General features: G+C 30.7%; 1 protein-coding gene across 6 annotated transcripts in view; it reads right to left on the reverse strand.

Moving 5' to 3' along the window:
- Window positions 1-265: 265 nt before the first annotated feature.
- dmd (dystrophin) overlaps window positions 266-10,159 on the reverse strand; it is a 232,638-nt gene continuing 222,744 nt past the window's right edge. For all 6 annotated transcript variants that reach the window (XR_006370052.1, XM_044110231.1, XM_044110234.1 and 3 more), the window contains one exon: window positions 266-1,711. The gene's annotated coding sequence lies outside the window, so the exon portion shown is untranslated. The remainder of the gene's footprint in view (window positions 1,712-10,159) is intronic.

The following is a 10,159-nucleotide window of genomic DNA, read 5'->3' on the forward strand; positions in this document are numbered from 1 at the left end:
GGGTTTGGCCACTAGATGGTGCTGAGGGACTCCGAGGGTGACACCAGGTGTTGACTCTTCCACTGCAGTTTTTGACCGCTACAGTGGAATCTTTAATATTACAGTTTACCTCGGAGTTTCTGGGTTTGTGCACAAATTTTCTCGTCTGAATTGAGTAAAATCTAAATTTGCACATCAAGAAGACCTTTGTGACCGACTTTACATACGTTAGCTCCTCAGCACGTCATAAAACAGCTTAAATGTCAGAAATAAAGCAGGGAGGCAGTCAACATAACGGCATGCTTTATTGATGTACAGTAAAGCATTTTATAGTACAGTAGTAAGGCATACATTTGATGGACTCTGATATGTTGTAAAGTACCAAAGTATTTGAAAAAAAATTAGGTGAAAATGACATTCTTTGAAAAAGAAAAAGAAATAAATCAACTTGGGTCCAAATTTCAAACTCACTGGGTCATGCTGCAGGAATCTGATGAAACAACTAATTTATTACAAATTAAGATTTAGTTTTTTTTCTTTTAGTCACATGTTAATATCAGAGCAAAGCCAACCTGCTTTGAACCAAAGACAAAATGTAACAAAAAACCAGATTAGGTTTGACAGAACATTCAGCGTCCACCAGTGTTCAATTAGAAATATCTTTTTGATTTTTACTAATCTTGGAGTGTGGAACTGATTAGAGGTCAAACTAACATCCAAACTTCACGTGAGGTTGTTGAGTTAATAACAGGTAATAACAGTTAAAATGTAACCTATGCTGCATGGATCAAGGCATTGACTGTTAAAGTTTCTAGTCTGAGGAAGACTTTTCTTTCTCCGTGTGAAATGGGAGCAGATTCATTCTTCTTCTTTAGACGATAGAAAAAAAACAACAACTTGGTTTTGCACTTGAACACTTTGACCTTTTGAGCAGCCAAGCCACAAATCTGACCTTTGAGGGAAATGACACATTTGTAGTTGTAACAAGACAGATGTAAGATTTGTGAAAGTCAAGTGATGAGCTGCAAATCAACGTGTTGAATTTGTTTACCTAGTAAAAAGTTAAAAAACCCAAAAACTCAACAGCGCCCTCTGGTGACTTTCTGAAAACTCTTCTCAATGCAATGAGGCGTTTTTCTTTTTTTTAATCTTTGCTTTACTGTTAGGATCAGCAGAGCTTGTACTGTCCAAAATATTAATGTCCAAAAAACCAAAACAAACTGTTATGAAGTTTTAGGCACCACACACTCACACACACAAAGAGAACTGCCTCTTAGAAAACACCCCCATTGTTACAATCGTTTGAAACTAGTGAGAAATGCTTCAGCTCATTTCCCCAGTTAGAAAGAGATAGCAAATATATGAGGACACTGAAGACGCCGTCTCTGTTTCTCAACCCCGCTTCTCGTTTTATACAATTGCATAGAAGTTTAAAAACCAGCTCCTTTTAACAATAAAACAGGATGTTTTAAGAAACTACTCAAATCTTAGATTCTTTTTTTTTTGTACTTGTTGCTTTAACTGCAATCCTTCACAAAAATAGACATTATATTCTCTGTGTAAACAGGTTCCAATCCAGTTGTTTCGACTAGAAAAGCATGCGGTATGATGGAGGGGGGATCAAAAAGGACGCAGGAGTTCCAGGCTGCGTTCGGCGGTCATGGCGCTGACCAGCGACTCCATGGCGCGGCCCGATCATCCGCCATGTGGAACAGGCTGCCGATGCTGAGACCTGCAGAGGGAGGATTAGGATCACTACAAATAAAAGGTGAGAGACTTTTTTCCTCTAGAATCCTAATTCTTTAACCTCAAAATGCTAGTTTGTATAGCGACGTCATCGTGACAGTTGAGGGGTTAAATTGTTTATGTACCATCAGAGATAAATGTTTTCATATGCTAACATAATAGGCAAAATATTTTGGCGTATTTGGAATGTTTCATCATTTTTGTCAACCACTTTAAATTGGAAGAGCTGTGTTTTTTACAATTTGTTAGTTTAGTAGCAGCATATTTATTCTATTTATTTATTCTATCAGAGAGAGAGAGGGAGCGAGCGAGAGAGAGCTGGGGAGTTAGAGAGTGAGAGAGTCAGAAATCAGCAACTTTCACACTTTGGATAGCCAATGTATTTTCCAGACATATTTTACAGCATATTTAATTTAACATAATTAATTGTCCGTCATGTGGAACAGGCTGCCGATGCTGGGAACTGCAGGGAGAGGATTAGGATCACTACAAATAAAAGGTAAGATAATTTTTTCCTCTAGAATCCCAGACCAAGCATGCATAGTATAGTAGTTTTTCGACATTTTAAGCATACATAGTAGTATGTTTTTTACATTTCGGCCCATAGTATAGTATGTAGTTTTTTTGCCATAGTATAGTATGTAGTTTTTGCACATAGCCATAGTATAGTATGTCGTTTTTGCACATTTTCGGCCATAGTATAGTATGTTTTTTTGCATTTCGCCATAGTATAGTATGGTTTTTTGCACATTTCGCCATAGTATAGTATGTAGTTTTTTTTTTAAGCCATAGTATAGTATGTAGTTTTTTGCACATTTCGGCCATAGTATAGTATGTAGTTTTTGCACATTTTGACCATAGTATAGTATGTTTTTGCACATTTGACATAGTAGTAGTATGATAGTTTTTTGCACATTTTAATAGTATAGTATGTGTTTTTCACATTTTAGTATAGTATGTATAGTTTTTGCACATTTTAAGCCATAGTATAGTATGTCGTTTTTTAATCATAGTATAGTATATGGTTTTTGACATTTTACATAGTATAGTATGTCGTTTTTTGCACATTTTAAATATATAGTATAGTATGTATTTTTTTACATTTGGCCATAGTATAGTATGTTTTTTGCACATTTTCGGCATAGTATAGTATGTAGTTTTTTTTAAGCCATAGTATAGTATATGGTTTTTGCATTTTAAGCATAGTATAGTATGTAGTTTTTTTTTCTGACGCCATAGTATAGTATGTATAGTTTTTTGACATCATAGTATAGTATATGTCGTTTTATTTTGACGCCATAGTATAGTATGTAGTTTTTGCACATTTTGACGCCATAGTATAGTATATGTCGTTTTTTGCATTTCGCCATAGTATAGTATGTTTTTTTGCACATTTCGATATAGTATAGTATGTCGTTTTTTTACATTTACATAGTATAGTATAGTATAGTTTTTGCACATTTTGACGCCATAGTATAGTATGTCGTTTTTTGCATTTTCATAGTATAGTATGTAGTTTTTGCACATTTTGACGCCATAGTATAGTATGTCGTTTTTTCATTTCGACGCCATAGTATAGTATATGGTTTTTATACATAGTATAGTATGTGTTTTTTATTTTTAAAGCCATAGTATAGTATGTAGTTTTTTGCACATTTTTCGGCCATAGTATAGTATGTCGTTTTTGCACATTTTCGGCCATAGTATAGTATATAGTTTTTTCAATTTTTGACATAGTATAGTATGTATGTTTTTTGCACATTTTCGGCGCCATAGTATAGTATGTAGTTTTTTACATTTTGACATATAGTATAGTATGTCGTTTTTACATTTGACCATAGTATAGTATGTGGTTTTTGCACATTTTCGGCATATAGTATGGTATGTTTTTTGCACATTTGACATAGTATAGTATAGTTTTCACATTTCGGCCATAGTATAGTATGTGTTTTTTATTTTGCACATTTTGACATATATAGTATAGTATGTAGTTTTTCATTTTCATAGTATAGTATGTCGTTTTTTGACATTTCATAGTATAGTATATAGTTTTTGCACATTTTCGATATAGTATAGTATGTCGTTTTTTGCACATTTTAAGCCATAGTATAGTATGATAGTTTTTTTGCATTTAACGCCATAGTATAGTATGTCGTTTTTTCACATTTTCGCCATAGTATAGTATGTGTTTTGCATTTTGACGCCATAGTATAGTATGTAGTTTTTGCATTTAACGCCATAGTATAGTATGTAGTTTTTTACATTTTAATATAGTATAGTATGTTTTTGCACATTTTGACATAGTATAGTATGTCGTTTTTTGCACATTTTGACATCATAGTATAGTATGTAGTTTTTTACATTTTTGGCCATAGTATAGTATGTGGTTTTTTGCACATTTTACGCCATAGTATAGTATGTGGTTTTTTTTTCGGCCATAGTATAGTATATAGTTTTTTTTTTTACATTCCGCCATAGTATAGTATGTAGTTTTTGCATTCGACCATAGTATAGTATAGTTTTGCACATTCGTATAGTATAGTATATGTTTTTACATTTTGACATCATAGTATAGTATGTGGTTTTTAAATATAGTATAGTATGTGGTTTTTTTTTCGGCCATAGTATAGTATGTAGTTTTGCCATAGTATAGTATGTCGTTTTTTTTGACATTTGACGCCATATTATAGTATTTCGTTTTTGCACATTTCGGCCATAGTATAGTATGTAGTTTTTTCACATTTTAGCCATAGTATAGTATGTCGTTTTTTGCACATTTCGGCATATAGTATAGTATGTTTTTGCACATTTTAAGCCATAGTATAGTATATGGTTTTTGCACATATAGTATAGTATGTAGTTTTTTCGGCCATAGTATAGTATGTAGTTTTTTACATTTTCGGCATAGTATAGTATGTAGTTTTTTACATTTTGACATATAGTATATGTTTTTGCACATTTTAACGCCATAGTATAGTATGTCGTTTTTGCACATTTTCGTCGTCATAGTATAGCATGTCGTTTTTTTGCATATTTTCGACGTCATAGTATAGTATGTCGTTTTTTTTGCATATTTCCACGCCATAGTATAGTATGTCGTTTTTTGCATTTTAAGCATAGTATAGTATGTCGTTTTTTACATTTTCGGCCATAGTATAGTATATGGTTTTTTTTTTTCGGCGCCATAGTATAGTATGTCGTTTTTGCACATTTTAACGCCATAGTATAGTATGTGGTTTTTGCACATTCGACGCCATAGTATAGTATGTCGTTTTTAAACATATATAGTATGTAGTTTTTGCACATTTTCGGCATAGTATAGTATGTGTTTTTGACATTATAGTATAGTATGTCGTTTTTGCACATTTTCGGCGCCATAGTATAGTGTATGTTTTTGCATTTATAGTATAGTATATGGTTTTTTCACATTTTCGGCGCCATAGTATAGTATGTCGTTTTTTTGCATTTCGACGCCATAGTATAGTATGTGTTTTTTTTTTGACGCCATAGTATAGTATGTATATTTTTTTGCCATAGTAGTATGGTATGTAGTTTTTTATAGTATATGGTTTTTTGCACATTTGACATAGTATAGTATGTAGTTTTTTCACATTTGACGCCATAGTATAGTATGTCGTTTTTACATTTCGGCCATAGTATAGTATGTAGTTTTTTGCATTTTAAAGCATAGTATAGTATGTGGTTTTTGCACATTTTGACGCCATAGTATAGTATGTGGTTTTTACATTTTATAGTATAGTATGTCGTTTTTGCACATTTTCGGCCATAGTATAGTATGTAGTTTTTTACATTTGACCATAGTATAGTATGTAGTTTTTGCACATTTTCGGCATCATAGTATAGTATGTGGTTTTTTCGACGCCATAGTATAGTATGTCGTTTTTTGCACATTTTCGACGCCATAGTATAGTATGTCGTTTTTATCATAGTATAGTATGTAGTTTTTTTCGACGCCATAGTATAGTATGGTTTTTGCACATTTTACCATAGTATAGTATATGGTTTTTTGCACATTTTGACATAGTATAGTATGTCGTTTTTTGACATTTTGACATCATAGTATAGTATGTCGTTTTTTTCACATTTTCGGCATAGTATAGTATGTGTTTTTTTCGCCATAGTATAGTATGTCGTTTTTTATTCATAGTATAGTATGTAGTTTTTTTTATTCGGCATAGTATAGTATGTAGTTTTTTTTAATATAGTATAGTATGTATTTTTTGCACATTTGATAGTATAGTATGTCGTTTTTGCATTTTCGGCCATAGTATAGTATGTATTTTGCACATTTTTGCCATAGTATAGTATGTCGTTTTTGCACATTTTAATATAGTATTGTATGTCGTTTTTTGCACGTTTTCGACATAGTATAGTATGTAGTTTTTTACATTTTTTTAATATAGTATGGTATAGTTTTTTCACATTTTAACGCCATAGTATAGTATATGGTTTTTTGCATTTTCGGCATATAGTATAGTATATGGTTTTTACATTTGCATAGTATAGTATAGTTTTTATAGTATAGTATGTCGTTTTTCACATTTCGGCGTATAGTATAGTATGTTTTTTGCATCATAGTATAGTATGTAGTTTTTTTTACATTTTCGACGCCATAGTATAGTATGTTTTTTTGCACATTTTCGGCATAGTATAGTATGTCGTTTTTACAATTTGATAGTATAGTATGTCGTTTTTGCACATTTTCGGCATATAGTATAGTATGTATTTTTGCACATTTTGACATATAGTATGGTATGTCGTTTTTTTAAATTTAGTATAGTATATGTTTTTTAATACATAGTATAGTATGTGTTTTTGCATTTTAGCCATAGTATAGTATGTTTTTTACATTTTGACGCCATAGTATAGTATAGTTTTTGCACATTTTACGCCATAGTATAGTATGTCGTTTTTACATTTGACGCCATAGTATAGTATGTTTTTTTGCACATTTTACGCCATATAGTATAGTATATGGTTTTTCATTTCGGCCATAGTATAGTATGTCGTTTTTTTTTTTGACATATAGTATAGTATGTCGTTTTTTGCACATTTTCGCCATAGTATAGTATGGTTTTTGCACATTTTAATATAGTATAGTATGTAGTTTTGCATTTCGGCATACATATAGTATGTAGTTTTTGCACATTTTTATAGTATAGTATTTTTGCATTCATAGTATAGTATGTCGTTTTTGCACATTTTGACGCCATAGTATAGTATGTAGTTTTTGCACATTTTGACATATAGTATAGTATAGTTTTTGCATTTTATAGTATATGTTTTTTTTTGGCATAGTATAGTATGTAGTTTTTTGACATTTTGACATATAGTATAGTATGTCGTTTTTTGCACATTTACATAGTATAGTATGTAGTTTTTTTCACATTTTTGACATATAGTATAGTATATGGTTTTTACATTTTTTATAGTATAGTATGTGGTTTTTATTTTCGTATAGTATGTAGTTTTTGCATTTTTCGCCATAGTATAGTATGTCGTTTTTGCACATTTTTCATAGTATAGTATGTGTTTTGCACATTTAGTATAGTATGTCGTTTTTTTTTTTAAGCATCATAGTATAGTATGTCGTTTTTGCACATTTTGACATATAGTATAGTATGTAGTTTTTTGCACATTTTGACATATAGTATAGTATGTAGTTTTTGCACATTTGACCATAGTATAGTATGTAGTTTTTTCATAGTATAGTATATGTTTTTTTGCATTTAAGCCATAGTATATATTAGTTTTTGACATCATAGTATAGTATGTTTTTTTTGCCATAGTATAGTATGTTTTTCATTTCGCCATAGTATAGTATATGTTTTTTGCACATTTTCGGCCATAGTATAGTATGTGTTTTTGCACATTTCGGCGCCATAGTATAGTATGTCGTTTTTGCACATTTTAAGCATCATAGTATAGTATGTAGTTTTTTGCGCCATAGTATAGTATGTGTTTTTCATTTGACCATAGTATAGTATGTAGTTTTTTCACATTTTATAGTATAGTATGTTTTTTTTTAGTATAGTATAGTATGTCGTTTTTGCACATTTTCGCCATAGTATAGTATGTAGTTTTTGCATTTTCGCCATAGTATAGTATGTTTTTTGCACATTTTGACGCCATAGTATAGTATGTAGTTTTTTGCACATTTAATAGTATAGTATGTAGTTTTTTGCACATTTGACGCCATAGTATAGTATGTCGTTTTTAAATATAGTATAGTATGTCGTTTTTTTGCACATTTTAAATATAGTATAGTATGTTTTTTGCACATTTTGCATCATAGTATAGTATGTCGTTTTTACATTTCGCCATAGTATAGTATGTGGTTTTTGCACATTTTAAGCCATAGTATAGTATGTCGTTTTTGCATTTGACATAGTATAGTATGTGTTTTTGCACATTTTATAGTATAGTATGTAGTTTTTTGCATTTTGACGCCATAGTATAGTATGTCGTTTTTGTTTTTTTAAGCCATAGTATAGTATGTGTTTTTGCACATTTTCGGCGCCATAGTATAGTATGTCGTTTTTGCACATTTCGGCCCATAGTATATGTATTTTTTACATTTTAAGCCATAGTATAGTATGTAGTTTTTTGCACATTTAAGCCATAGTATAGTATGTCGTTTTTGCACATTTTCGGCCATAGTATAGTATGTCGTTTTTGCACATTTTCGGCCATAGTATAGTATGTGGTTTTTGACATTAGTATAGTATGTGGTTTTTTGCACATTTTGACATACATAGTAGTATGTCGTTTTTTACATAGTATAGTATGTAGTTTTTTTACATTTGACCATAGTATAGTATATGCGTTTTTACATTTTCGACATAGTATAGTATGTGGTTTTTTGCACATTTTCGGCCATAGTATAGTATGTAGTTTTTTGCACATTTTAGCCATAGTATAGTATGTAGTTTTTGCACATTTTGACATATAGTATAGTATGTTTTTTTTTGACATATAGTATAGTATGTCGTTTTTTACATTTTCGGCGCCATAGTATAGTATGTGTTTTTTTGCATTTTCGGCGCCATAGTATAGTATGTATTTTTTTTGCACATTTTACGCCATAGTATAGTATGTAGTTTTTGCACATTTTCGGCCATAGTATAGTATGTCGTTTTTTACATTTTTATAGTATAGTATGTTTTTGCATTTGACCATAGTATAGTATGTTTTTGCACATTTTGACATCATAGTATAGTATGTCGTTTTTTGACATTTTAAATATAGTATAGTATGTCGTTTTTGCATTTTAATATAGTATAGTATGTCGTTTTTGCACATTTTGACATATAGTATAGTATGTAGTTTTTTGCACATTTTCGGCCATAGTATAGTATGTTTTTGCACATTTTAAATAGTAGTATAGTATGTGTTTTTGCACATTTTAAATATAGTATAGTATGTGTTTTTACATTTGACGCCATAGTATAGTATGTAGTTTTTTGCATAATAGTAGTATATGTTTTTTTTGTTTTCGCCATAGTATAGTATGTCGTTTTTAAACATAGTATAGTATGTCGTTTTTTTGCATTCGGCCATAGTATAGTATGTAGTTTTTTGCACATTTTGACGCCATAGTATAGTATATGGTTTTTGCACATTTTAAACATAGTATAGTATGTAGTTTTTACATTTTGACGCCATAGTATAGTATGTATTTTTGCACATTTTAAGCCATAGTATAGTATGTCGTTTTTTTTCATAGTATAGTATGTGGTTTTTTGACATTTCATAGTATAGTATGTATTTTTGCATTTTGACGCCATAGTATAGTATGTAGTTTTTGCACATTTTCGCCATAGTATAGTATGTAGTTTTTGCATTTTCGGCCATAGTATAGTATGTCGTTTTTACATTTCATAGTATAGTATATGGTTTTTTGCACATTTTCGGCCATAGTATAGTATGTCGTTTTTTTGCACATTCGGCCATAGTATAGTATGTCGTTTTTGCACATTTTCGGCCATAGTAGTATAGTATGGTTTTTGCACATTTTACGCCATAGTATAGTATGTCGTTTTTTCAACATTTTAGACGCCAAAGTATAGTATGTCGTTTTTTGCATTTTGACATCATAGTATAGTATGTTTTTTGCACATTTACGCCATAGTATAGTATGTGGTTTTTGCACATTTTCGCCATAGTATAGTATAGTTTTTGCACATTTTGGCCATAGTATAGTATGTAGTTTTTGCACATTTGATATAGTATAGTATGTAGTTTTTGCACATTTACATAGTATAGTATGTCGTTTTTTACATTTTCACGCCATAGTATAGTATATCGTTTTTGCACATTTTAACGCCATAGTATAGTATGTAGTTTTTGCACATTTTCGGCATACATAGTATAGTATGTAGTTTTTTGCACATTCGGCGTCATAGTATAGTAT

The sequence above is a fragment of the Gambusia affinis genome, linkage group LG24 (genome assembly GCF_019740435.1).
Source record: "Gambusia affinis linkage group LG24, SWU_Gaff_1.0, whole genome shotgun sequence".
Classification (NCBI taxonomy): domain Eukaryota; kingdom Metazoa; phylum Chordata; class Actinopteri; order Cyprinodontiformes; family Poeciliidae; genus Gambusia; species Gambusia affinis.